Source organism: Salmo trutta, unplaced genomic scaffold (assembly GCF_901001165.1).
Source record: "Salmo trutta unplaced genomic scaffold, fSalTru1.1, whole genome shotgun sequence".
Taxonomy (NCBI): domain Eukaryota; kingdom Metazoa; phylum Chordata; class Actinopteri; order Salmoniformes; family Salmonidae; genus Salmo; species Salmo trutta.
In genome coordinates this window covers 699,621-713,024 of record NW_021822384.1, presented here as the reverse complement: position 1 = coordinate 713,024, position 13,404 = coordinate 699,621, and the positions used below count along the sequence as shown (strand labels likewise).

General features: G+C 46.9%; 1 protein-coding gene across 1 annotated transcript in view; it reads left to right on the top strand.

Moving 5' to 3' along the window:
* The first annotated feature begins 3,072 nt into the window (after window positions 1–3,072).
* Window positions 3,073–13,404, top strand: part of LOC115182047 (ras-related protein Rap-1b) — a 99,258-nt gene continuing 88,926 nt past the window's right edge. The window contains exon 1 of the mRNA XM_029743688.1: window positions 3,073–3,176. The gene's annotated coding sequence lies outside the window, so the exon portion shown is untranslated. The remainder of the gene's footprint in view (window positions 3,177–13,404) is intronic.

Sequence of the window (13,404 nt, the reverse complement as noted above, 5' to 3'; positions counted from 1 at the left end):
GGAGCTCAGCTCCGCCCCAGAAGGAAGACAAGAGAAGAGAGAGAGAGCTCAGCTCCGCCCCAGAAGGAAGACAAGAGAAGAGAGAGGGAGCTAGGCTCCGCCCCAGAAGGAAGACATTACTAAGAATAGAAAATGCCCCCATGTGTTTCTAGCGGTCCTCTAAGACACCATGACAAGAGTTCCTGCTGTATCTTTCCTGTTGAGGAGGAGGTGGTAGAGGACAGAGAGCTATGCTGTATTGGCACTGCTCCTGGTGATATTCCACCTGATTAGCCATATGCTACAGCTCCAGGCTGGTCCCAGATCTGTTTGTGGTGTATAGCCAACTCCTATGGTCATTGTTTGTTGTATCAATATTTTCTATTTGGTTTCCTGTGTGATAATCCACTATATGTGTCCAGAATTCCTGATTGTATAGCAGAGCAGTGGAAGGTTTCTAGAGCATTTTCCCTAGATAGACACACTACCCTCTGCATGTTTCAGCCTGTACTGAGAGAGAGAGGTATTCAGAGATCCTGAGGCCTGGAGCTTTATATGCTGGTGATAGAGATGGTCTTGACGATCAGCAGTAGGGTTAGTAGCTGCCTGTCCTGAATGTGCCGTGCCAGAAGCACAACCCTGGTCTGACACCAGCACTCTGACGCCACTCTTCCCCTGCATGTCTTCAACACACTTTTCTTCAAACAACCAAATCCCAGCGCTCTGCCAGTAACTTCCAGCTGAGTGAAAGTGGCCCTGTCTCACAGAGCGCAATTGCATCTCTCTCTCTCTCTCTCTCTCTCTCGCTGGTTTGAATCCCAGAGCCGACTAGTTGAAAAACCTACCGATGTGCCCTTGAGCAAGTCACTTAACTCTAATTGCTCCCGTAAGTCTCTCTGGATTAGAGCGTCTGCTAAATGACTAACATGTAAGGCTGAAAGCCCAGTGGAAATCAAACGGCTCATTGAGAGAGACTGACTAACTGACCGACTGCAGTAGGAATGCCAAGCATGCTTCTCCTGCAGTAGGAATGTGAGCCCACTCCCTCCATCCCTCTGTTCTGCTCAGCCATCGGCAACATCCCCAATCACACCCTATTCCCCGTAGGACTCAGGTCAAAAATACTGCATTATATATAGGGAATAGGATGCCATTTGGGAGGGAGTCGTGATGTGGCCTCCGTCCCTCTGGAGACGTGACCACCCTGACGGTCACACCGGTGACTAGTTGTACACACAACACTGTCTTCTTCACGGCGTGACTGTGCCCCCTATGTCCTGTAACACACTCGGCTGTTCAAACCGTGTTGGAGGAAAACAGTGGGCATGTCGCTGTATGAACCGCGCTAATCTAGCGTGATGATTGAATTTGGCTAAACTACACTTGTGGTTTTGCTTTGATGAGGCGTTCATCTGGTGGTCTGTCGCTGCAGCCGACAGGGTCAGCTTCTCTGCACACATTGTTACTTCACATGTCAAATTACTGGGACATTTCAGAAAGATTAACAGCTGTTTAACCCAGCCTCCACCCTCCTCTCCCCCTCTCCTCTCCTCACCCCAACCTCCACCCTCCTCACCCCATCCCCTTCTCCTCACCCCATCCCCCCCTCCTCACCCCATCCCCCCCTCCTCACCCCATCCCCTCTCCTCACCCCATCCCCCTCTCCTCACCCCATCTCCTTCTCCTCACCCCATCCCCTCTCCTCACCCCAACCTCCCCCTCTCCTCACCCCATCCCCCTCTCCTCACCCCATCCCCCCCTCCTCACCCCATCCCCCCCTCCTCACCCCATCCCCTCTCTTCACCCCATCCCCTCTCCTCACCCCATCCCCCCCTCCTCACCCCATCCCCCTCTCCTCACCCCATCTCCTTCTCCTCACCCCATCCCCTCTCCTCACCCCAACCTCCCCCTCTCCTCACCCCATCCCCCTCTCCTCACCCCATCCCCTTCTCCTCACCCCAACCTCCCCCTCTCCTCACCCCATCCCCTTCTCCTCACTCCAACCTCCCCCTCTCCTCACCCCAACCTTCCCCTCCTCTCCCCATCCCCCTCTCCTCACCCCAACCTCCCCCTCTCCTCTCCTCACCCCATCCCCTTCTCCTCACCCCAACCTCCCCCTCTCCTCACCCCATCCCCTTCTCCTCACCCCATCCCCTTCTCCTCACCCCAACCTCCCCCTCTCCTCACCCCAACCTCCCCCTCCTCACCCCATCCCTCTCTCCTCACCCCAACCTCCCCCTCTCCTCACCCCAACCTCTCCCTCCTCACCCCATCCCCACTCCTCACCCCAATCTCCCCCTCCTCAGCCCAACCTCCCAACCTCCCCCCTCCTCACCCCAACTTCCCAACCTCCCCACTCCTCAACCCAGTCAAACTGAAATAAAATACAACGCAATATAGCTAGCTCTCTCTCTCTCTTGCTTCTCCTTCATCCGGAAGTTGTCATAATTACTGTGCAGGTCTATGGAAGGGGGTGAGACCCATGAGCCTCCAAGGTCCTGTGTAGCTCAGTTGGTAGAGCATTGTGCTTGTAAAGCCAGGGCTATGGGTTTGATTACCACGGGTGACCAGTATGAAAATGTATGTACTCACTACTATAACTTGCTCTGTGTAAGAGAGACTGCTAAAATGTAAAAATATAGGCTTTGTATTGAAGTCAATGTACCCAGATGGAAGGCTGGCAGCTAGCTGTCATCTGATGTTACCCTACAGAGTGCTGTTGAGGCTAATTTAACCTTGTTTTTTAAAACTATGCAAGTCCTAGTTAATGTAAACCTTCATAGCAAAATATTGTATTTTAATCAATTATTTGGTTTAGTGAATATATTTAGTATAGTTTTATCTAAAAATGATAGCTTTTTAATAAAAATGATTTACTATTTAAATGTTTTATTAAATTCCCAGAGGAGGATGGTCCTCCCCTTGAGGAGCCTCCACTGAATGCTGGGATAGGCTTCCTATAGTGCATTGTATAATTAAGGTCATTGTTTGTCAGTCAGATATTATTGGTATGAAATAATGTATTGCTAAATGTATACACTAGGCTATGCTACAGCTGCTGCGATAGCTGAGCTCGTCTCAAAACGAGGCTGCAGCGTCATGAGAAAACGCAAAACCTCACCCAGAGAGGAGCGACAGACCGAGCGACGAACCGAGCGACTGGAGGCGCTAACAGATCGGAGCTACGGAGGATAACTGTAAGTACCGTATCTACACACTTTTCTACTGGCTGAGATTTTGTTACTATGTGCGCCATGTTTGCGGCGTTTTCGGCCGCTCGGGATAATGCGAAATAGGCGCACATGATGCCAGGTTTTGAGGTAGAATGATCCATTATTGCAAATGAAAACGGGAGACCGGTTTCTGGGGATGCACAACACACGGTTTGCGGAAGCGCAGGTCAAATGCCTAGAATATGGCGGAGCAGAGAGTGAAACAATCCAACTCATAATGTTTTGTCAGACAATGAATGTATTTATTGTCATGCATAATGCAGAACGCGGCATTCTCCGCGGTTTGTATCCAGCGACAGTCCTCGGTCGCCCGGTTGGATACAAAAAGAAGAGCGTTTTGGCCGATATCCTTCCCGTGACGGGGTTGAAGTTACAACGGAAATGGAAAAGTTATTCGATTGTCTAGAATTAGACACGTTCTTTGGGACACTGAATTCTTATCAATTATCATAATAGGACGCCTGGAATTATTCAAGCGGTTATCAAATGCGCAATTTGAGATATCATTTGTAATCTATTCGTGTTAGTTTTGTAGGGTTTTGTGCTCTGAAAGCAGCAGCCAGTTGTAAATGCGTTAGATAGGGGCCCCGCCTAGTTCACTAGTGAATCTGTCGATGGGGAGGGACACAGCTGGGTGCTGGTTCCATCTTACTTCAACGGAACCGAAACGACACTCAATTGGCATATTACCTTATATTCTTCACCATTATGGAACGTGGACTATAGGCCTAGATCGACAGCATGTTATATCCATATTTGATATTAATTTTAATAGTGAGATTTTCTGAAATCATTTATTAGAAAATATTTCAGATTTCTACTCTCTGTAAACTATAGACTCCGATCAAATCAAGGTTTATTTGTGCCGTACACAGATTTGCAGGTGCAGCGAAATGCTCGTTCCCAGCTCCAACAGTGCACTAATACCTAGTAATACTAAACAATACACACATCCACAAAGTAAAAAGAAAGAAATATCACAACGAACACTTGTCTCTTATGTGAATGTATTTTGTCCTCACAGTTCTAGATCGATTATAATAAAACACGTGAGTTAGGACACAGTTTGAACTACCCTGAACAAGTATCACTCATTCTGCTGTCAGTTATTGGTAAGAGGATGTGGAACTCTGCTCAGGGAGAGGGGGAGGGAGAAAGAGTGAAAGAAAGAGAGAAGGAGGGAGAGAGAGAGAGCTACAGGACTTAAAGAGCTTGTTTGTTTAATGTGTTTTATTTAGTTCCTACTTTGAATGACCTCTAGTCAGCTGTACATTCTCTCTACTGTTCACTACTGTCTGTATGCAGGGAATATGTTCAATGTTTGAAATGGATTCTTATGTTTTTCACTTAGTTTATAACTGTGTGTGTGTGTGTGTGTGTGTGTGTGTGTGTGTGTGTGTGTGTGTGTGTGTGTGTGTGTGTGTGTGTGTGTGTGTGTGTGTGTGTGTGTGTGTGTGTACTAACAGTGTAATGGTTTCTAACAGTTGAATAATGTTATGACTAAGGCTTAATATTAGAAGGACCATAGTGATGATGATACTTTTCCTATGAGGAGTCCAGAGAATATCTCTTAACCTATGGGAAAGTGTCCTAGTTTCCACTAGTTTCCTGTATGTGACAGACCAGGGACAAGGCAGTAGTTTCCTGTATGTGACAGACCAGGGACAAGGCAGTAGTTTCCTGTATGTGACAGACCAGGGACAAGGCAGTAGTTTCCTGTATGTGACAGACCAGGGACAAGGCAGTAGTTTCCTGTATGTGACAGACCAGGGACAAGGCAGTAGTCCTGTATGTGACAGACCAGGGACAAGGCAGTAGTTTCCTGTATGTGACAGACCAGGGACAAGGCAGTAGTTTCCTGTATGTGACAGACCAGGGACAAGGCAGTAGTTTCCTGTATGTGACAGACCAGGGACAAGGCAGTAGTTTCCTGTATGTGACAGACCAGGGACAAGGCAGTAGTCCTGTATGTGACAGACCAGGGACAAGGCAGTAGTTTCCTGTATGTGACAGACCAGGGACAAGGCAGTAGTTTCCTGTATGTGACAGACCAGGGACAAGGCAGTAGTTTCCTGTATGTGACAGACCAGGGACAAGGCAGTAGTTTCCTGTATGTGACAGACCAGGGACAAGGCAGTAGTTTCCTGTATGTGACAGACCAGGGACAAGGCAGTAGTTTCCTGTATGTGACAGACCAGGGACAAGGCAGTAGTCCTGTATGTGACAGACCAGGGACAAGGCAGTAGTTTCCTGTATGTGACAGACCAGGGACAAGGCAGTAGTCCTGTATGTGACAGACCAGGGACAAGGCAGTAGTTTCCTGTATGTGACAGACCAGGGACAAGGCAGTGGCACCACTGGTCAGATACATATATTCTATGTTGCTGTGCTGTGGACCCTTGTTTCAGGCTAAGTCCCAAATGGAACTCCAACCCTATTCCCTATATAGTGCACTACTTTTGACCAAGGACCGTAAGGCTCTGGTCAAAAGTACCAGGACACAGCAACATAGAATATATATCTGACCAGCGGTGCACTATATAGGGAATAAGGTCCCATTTGCCAAAGAACACTTGTTTCAGTGTGCGTCCCAAATAGAACCCTATTCCATATATAGCGCACTACATTTGACCCGGGCCCAGACACTATAGAGGGAAAAGGTTGCGATTCAGTCAGACAAGCCCCTGGTTCTCTTCCAGGTTCCATTTGTTGTGATAGCCAGCCAGGCTGATGTGCTCTGCCATTTTTCCAGCTATTAACTTTAAACCTCAAGTGGTGCTGTCAGAGAGGTGCAGCAGCATCCATATCCACTGATTTAAAAGCTGCACCTTTAGCTCTGTGTGTGTGTGTGTGTGTGTGTGTGTGTGTGTGTGTGTGTGTGTGTGTGTGTGTGTGTGTGTGTGTGTGGTGGGGTTCTGTGTGAGTGGGTCGTAGTGACCCTGCTGTTCTGTTCTGAGGTAGTGGGTCGTAGTGACCCTGCTGTTCTGTTCTGAGGTAGTGGGTCGTAGTGACCCTGCTGTTCTGTTCTGAGGTAGTGGGTCGTAGTGACCCTGCTGTTCTGTTCTGAGGTAGTGGGTCGTAGTGACCCTGCTGTTCTGTTCTGAGTTAGTGGGTCGTAGTGACCCTGCTGTTCTGTTCTGAGGTGCTAGCCCCCCTCTGCAGCTCCACCCAGGGACTGCCGAGAGTATGTGTCCCAAATGGCACCCAATTCCCTATATAGTGTACTACTATAGACCAGAACCCTCCTATATAGTGCACTACTATAGACCAGAACCCTCCTATATAGTGTACTACTATAGACCAGAACCCTCCTATATAGTGTACTACTATAGACCAGAACCCTCCTATATAGTGTACTACTATAGACCAGAACCCTCCTATATAGTGCACTACTATAGACCAGAACCCTCCTATATAGTGTACTACTATAGACCAGAACCCTCCTATATAGTGTACTACTATAGACCAGAACCCTCCTATATAGTACACTACTATAGACCAGAACCCTCCTATATAGTGTACTACTATAGACCAGAACCCTCCTATATAGTACACTACTATAGACCAGAACCCTCCTATATAGTACACTGTGTTTGACCAGAACCCTCCTATATAGTACACTGTGTTTGACCAGAACCCTCCTATATAGTACACTGTGTTTGACCAGAACCCTCCTATATAGTACACTGTGTTTGACCAGAACCCTCCTATATAGTACACTGTCTTTGACCAGTGCCCTACCTAGATGTGTGTTGTCATGTGTTGCTGCCATGCTATGTTGTTGTCTTAGGTCTGTCTTTATGTAGTGTTGTATTGTATCTCTTGTCGTGATGTGTGTTATGTCCTATATTTTTAATCCCAGCCCCTTCCACGCAGAAGGCCTTTTTGTCTTTTGGGAGGCCGTCATTGTAAATAACAATTTGTTCTTTAACTGACTTGCCTATAGTTAAATACATTTTAAATAAAAATACAAATGAACATATTACCTCAATTATCTTGACTAACCCGTACCCCCGATATTGACTCAGTACCGGTACACCCATATATATATATATATATATATGGGTGTGTTATTGTTATTTTATTGTGTTTGTTTATTTAGTAAATATTTTCTTAACCTTATTTTCTTAACTGCATTGTGGGTTATTTCACGAAAAGGTCTACACCTGTTGTATTCGGCACATGTGATAAATAAAATGTGATTTGATAACCTAACCTAACACCCAGAGTCATTATATTAACTGCTTTCCAGTCTGATCCTCCAAGCTGGCTTTGTTAGTCCAGAGATGTCCGTTAGCCTAAGGAGTCTTGACATCTAGTCTACTTCTCAAATGGCACCCTATTCCCTCTGTAGTGCACTACTTTTAACCAGGGCCCTATGGGGTAGTGCACTACTTTTGTCCAGGGCCCTATGGAGGAATAGGGTGCCATTTGGAACGCAGTCTAGTGTCGGGTGTTTCCTGTCTGATTGTGCTAAGCAGTGTATTGGCAGCTGAATGTTTGCAGTGAGGTGTATTAGGATGTCGCAGAGCACATAGCTAGTCAACCAGCCAGCCAGCCAGCCAGGCAGGCAGGCAGGCAGGCAGGCAGGCAGTGTTGGGAAGGAAGGAGTCCTGGGGGAGTATAGCCTTTATGCAGAGCAGTATGGTGCTAGGCTGGCTGTCAGATAGAGCAAATGACTGACTGTCTGACTGATTGACTGACTTATTGACTGCCTGTCTGACTTATTGACTGCTGGTGATAAATGACACCTCCCTTAGAGACGTCTGGACTGGTCCCCGAGGACAGAGAGAACCATAGACATAGAATGACTTCCTCCTATGGGTACACTCAATATGGCCGCCTGTCCACCTATCACAGGCCCATTGACTTGAATGGGGATTTATTTCCATTCTAGTTATTCTATTTTTATGGGGAGACCCCATAGCAGACTACTCCGCTGGCACACCTGAGGCTCTTTCTCGAATCAACTTTCCTTTAATCCTTGCATCTTATTTCCTCGCCTCCTTCCCATTAGAGAGGAAGGTTCAATGTAACATCCATAGTTTTAGGCTACTACATGATAGTACAATTTTCCCTGTATCCATCATGAGGTTGCAACAACCTACAGTGGTTCCTCCTTTAAAAGTTGCGAGCTAACACCGCGAGACTTACACGGAACCCAAACCGGCTGTGCGCGTGCGCCATCGTGCATACATTTATTTTGTACCCCCACACCAAACGCGATCACGACACGCAGGTTAAAATATCAAAACAAACTCTGAACCAATTACATTCATTTGGGGACAGATCGAAAAGCATGAAACATGTATGTCAATTTAGCTAGCTAGCTTGCACATGCTAGCTAATTTGTCCTATTTAGCTAGCTTGCTGTTGCTAGCTAATTTGTCCTGGGATATAAACATTGAGTTGTTATTTTACCTGAAATGCACAAGGTCCTCTACTCCGACAATTAATCCACACATAAAACGGTCAACCGAATCGCTTTTAGTCATTTCTCCTCCTTCCAGGCTTTTTCATCTTTGAATTTATATGGTGATTGGCATCTAAACTTTCGTAGTATTACCACGACGACCAGTAAAACAGTTCGTCTTTCAATCACCCATGTGGGTATAACCAATGAGGAGATGGCACGTGGGTACCTGCTTCTATAAACCAATGAGGAGATGGGAGGCAGGACTTGCAGCGCGATCTGCATCAGAAATAGGAATGACTTCTATTTTAGACCGTGGCAACGCAGACTCTCATTGGCGCAATAATTGAATAACATGGATTTCTACATTTATTTTGTAACGCTCGTGCACGCGACGTGTCCGGTCTGGTCAGCATGTTAGAGGTACCCAGCGTCATGGCGTCATTGCTCCAGACCACCACCAGGGGGAGTTACAGTAGAACACTCATTATGCATTTGGGTCCCAAGGTTTTTATATGACCAATCATATCGAGTGGTTCCACTGACGAATTTGACGTTATGCCACCCGTCGCTGGTGACTTTCTTCAGCAAAGATATCTGACAAAAACATGTAACCTATGAATGAAAGTTTATAACGTAGATGCACACAGGTCAACTACTCTCCACATTTGATGCACTGCAGCGCTAGCTAGCTGTAACTTATGCTTTCAGTACTAGATTCATTCTCCGATCCTTTGATTGGGTGGACAACATATCAGTTCATGCTGCAAGATCTCTGATAGGTTGGAGGATGTCCTCCGGAAGTTGTCATAATTAATGTGTAAGTCTATGGAAGGGGGAGAGAACCATGAGCCTCCTAGGTTTTGTATTGAAGTCAATGTACCCAGAGGAAGACGGAAGCTAGCTGTCCTCCGGCTACACCATGGTGCTACCCTACAGAGTGCTACTGAGGCTACTGTAAACCTTCATTGCAGAACAGTGTGTTTTAATCAATTATTTGGTGACGTGAATATATTTAGTATAGTTTTATCTAAAAAGGATAACTTTTTAGTTTCACTTTAATTTTTTTTATGAAATTCACTGAGGAAGAAGGTCTCCACTGGTTGAGAAGGAGATGAAGAGATAGGATGTGAGGAATCACAGATGCAGGAATGGTTCTCTCTCTCAACCAGGGACCCAGGTTGAGATGGACTCACGCTAGGGGCGGGAGCTGTGGCATGACCATTGATGATGCAGCCTGACTGTAAGGCTGTTGGTAAATCCTCCTGGCCATTTCTGGGAAGTGGTGTCCTCCCTCCACCACCACCAGTTGGCCCACTTTGCCTTTAGGCCAAAGGGCCTTGTAGGACATGGTGGCCCTCTGATGTTTCCCCTTCTTCCTCTGCCTGCCCGACCTCTCCGCAGCCATGAAACTAGAGCTGCTCCCCAGGGTGGCTACATGCTGCTATGCTTGCAGCTAGCTAGTGATTGGCATTGTGTTTCAGGCTGGCTAAAGGCTAGCAGTTAACATCTAGCTAGTAAATGGCATTGTGCTCCTGGGTGGCTAAATGCTAGCAGTTAACGTCTAGCTAGTAAATGGCATTGTGCTCCTGGGTGGCTAAATGCTAGCAGTTAACATCTAGCTAGTAAATGACATTGTGCTCCTGGGTGGCTAAATGCTAGCAGTTAACGTCTAGCTAGTAAATGGCATTGTGCTCCTGGGTGGCTAAATGCTAGCAGTTAACGTCTGGCTAGTAAATGACATTGTGCTCCTGGGTGGCTAAATGCTAGCAGTTAACGTCTGGCTAGTAAATTACATTGTGCTCCTGGGTGGCTAAATGCTAGCAGTTAACATCTAGCTAGTAAATTACATTGTGCTCCTGGGTGGCTAAATGCTAGCAGTTAACATCTAGCTAGTAAATTACATTGTGCTCCTGGGTGGCTAAATGCTAGCAGCTAGCAGCTATCTTAGCTTGTGAATAAAATTATGCTGCTATACATTTTCCTACCAACCTTAATGGCAATAGTTTCCTCCTAAGGCTGTCAAGATGGCGTAAAGATCTGACAGGCAGAGGGGGGCTTGTGAGGAAAGATGTCAGGTTGTGATGTTATAGCTAATGCAGTCTGTTGTAGCCTGGACTGTCTATTCCTAGTATCTCAGTACAGTCTGTCTGTCAGCAGTCTGTTGTAGCCTGGCCTGTCTATTCCTAGTATCTCAGTACAGTCTGTCAGCAGTCTGTTGTAGCCAGGCCTACCTAGGCCTTGTATCTCAGTACAGTCTGTCAGCAGTCTGTTGCAGCCTGGCCTGTCTATTCCTAGTATCTCAGTACAGTCTGTCTGTCAGCAGTCTGTTGTAGCCTGGCCTGTCTATTCCTAGTATCTCAGTACAGTCTGTCAGCAGTCTGTTGTAGCCTGGCCTGTCTATTCCTAGTATCTCAGTACAGTGTGTCTGCAGTCTGTTGTAGCCTGGCCTGTCTATTCCTAGTATCTCAGTACAGTCTATCAGCAGTCTGTTGTAGCCTGGACTGTCTATTCCTAGTATCTCAGTACAGTCTGTCAGCAGTCTGTTGTAGCCAGGCCTGTCTATTCCTAGTATCTCAGTACAGTCTGTCTGTCAGCAGTCTGTTGTAGCCTGGCCTGTCTATTCCTAGTATCTCAGTACAGTCTGTCTGTCAGCAGTCTGTTGTAGCCTGGCCTGTCTATTCCTAGTATCTCAGTACAGTCTATCAGCAGTCTGTTGTAGCCTGGCCTGTCTATTCCTAGTATCTCAGTACAGTCTGTCTGTCAGCAGTCTGTTGTAGCCTGGCCTGTCTATTCCTAGTATCTCAGTACAGTCTGTCAGCAGTCTGTTGTAGCCTGGCCTGTCTATTCCTAGTATCTCAGTACAGTCTGTCTATCAGCAGTCTGTTGTAGCCAGGCCTGTCTATTCCTAGTATCTCAGTACAGTCTGTCAGCAGTCTGTTGTAGCCAGGCCTACCTAGGCCTTGTATCTCAGTACAGTCTGTCAGCAGTCTGTTGTAGCCTGGCCTGTCTATTCCTAGTATCTCAGTACAGTCTAGGCAGCCTGTTGTAGCCAGGCCTACCTAGGCCTTGTATCTCAGTACAGTCTGTCAGCAGTCTGTTGTAGCTAGGCCTACCTAGGCCTTGTATCTCAGTACAGTCTAGGCAGCCTGTTGTAGCCAGGCCTACCTAGGCCTTGTATCTCAGTACAGTCTGTCAGCAGTCTGTTGTAGCCAGGCCTACCTAGGCCTTGTATCTCAGTACAGTCTGTCAGCAGTCTGTTGTAGCCAGGCCTGTCTATTCCTAGTATCTCAGTACAGTCTGTCAGCAGTCTGTTGTAGCCAGGCCTGTCTATTCCTAGTATCTCAGTACAGTCTGTCAGCAGCCTGTTGTAGCTAGGCCTACCTAGGCCTTGTATCTCAGTACAGTCTGTCAGCAGTCTGTTGTAGCCAGGCCTACCTAGGCCTTGTATCTCAGTACAGTCTAGGCAGTCTGTTGTAGCCAGGTCTACCTAGGCCTTGTATCTCAGTACAGTCTGTCAGCAGTCTGTTGTAGCCAGGCCTACCTAGGCCTTGTATCTCAGTACAGTCTGTCAGCAGCCCAATTCCCTGAGCTGCTCTGTTGTTCATCATCGTTCTCAGTCAGTGGTGTGGGACATGTCTGATGAGCTCAGGTTGTCTGCTATTCATGTCGCTCTCTCTCTTTTTTAGCGTTTCATTTTTTATTAACTTGTAAAAATGTGTATAAACATAATTCCACTTTGACATTCTGGGGTATTGTGTGTAGACCAGTGACACAACATCTCTATTTAATCCATTTTAATTTCAGGCTGTAACACAACAAAGTATGTAAAAATTCAAGGGGTGTGAATACTTTATGAAGGCACTGTAAGATCTATAACTTAAGGGGCTCAATAAGCCCTTCATAAGCCCTTTATAACCCCTTTATACAGAGCAAAGTTCATGTCACTTTACCTCAATCATTTAACACAATAATTACATTCCTGTCTCTTCTATGGCTCTTTCTCCATAATCTGTGTCCCTACCAGCTGTGTGTCACAAGGTTACTGTCATCTCCCGGGCATTACAGCGTTACTGTTATTGTTTCAGCTCAGGATGCATACAGAGGTGTCCTGTAAAGTGTTGGAGGGTCCAGGGTGTGTAGAGTGTTGGAGGGTCCAGGGTGTGTAGAGTGTTGGAGGGTCCAGGGTGTGTAAAGTGTTGGAGGGTCCAGGGTGTGTAGAGTGTTGGAGGGTCCAGGGTGTGTAGAGTCTTGGAGGGTCCAGGGTGTGTAGAGTCATGTCTGCATGGAGGACTAGAACAGTGTTGGTGGTGGTTGGTTGGCATCTCTGTGTTGTATTGTACAGGCTGTTGCCAGGGTTAATGTTGCCAGGGTTAATGCTGCCAGGGTTAATGCCGCCAGGGGTTAATGCCGCGCCGCCAGTTAACCGTTAATGCCGGTTAATGCCGCATTAACCCCTGGCCAGGGGTTAATGCGGCGCGGCCAGGGGTTAATGCGGCGCGGCCAGGGGTTAATGCGGCGCGGCCAGGGGTTAATGCTGCGCGGCCAGGGGTTAATGCTGCGCGGCCAGGGGTTAATGTAACACAAACAATTGGAGTAATTGTAGTCTGACTCTGAGAAGGATGTTTCTCTAATTGAGGCAGGATGTGGACCACTGTAGTTGAAGATTGAAGAGATCCTGCATTGAGTTATGTAACTGTCAGCCTTGTCAGAGACACGTGTGTGTGGTGATATATTTTAACACACCAGGCATGACACATTGATCAAACCTTGACCTTT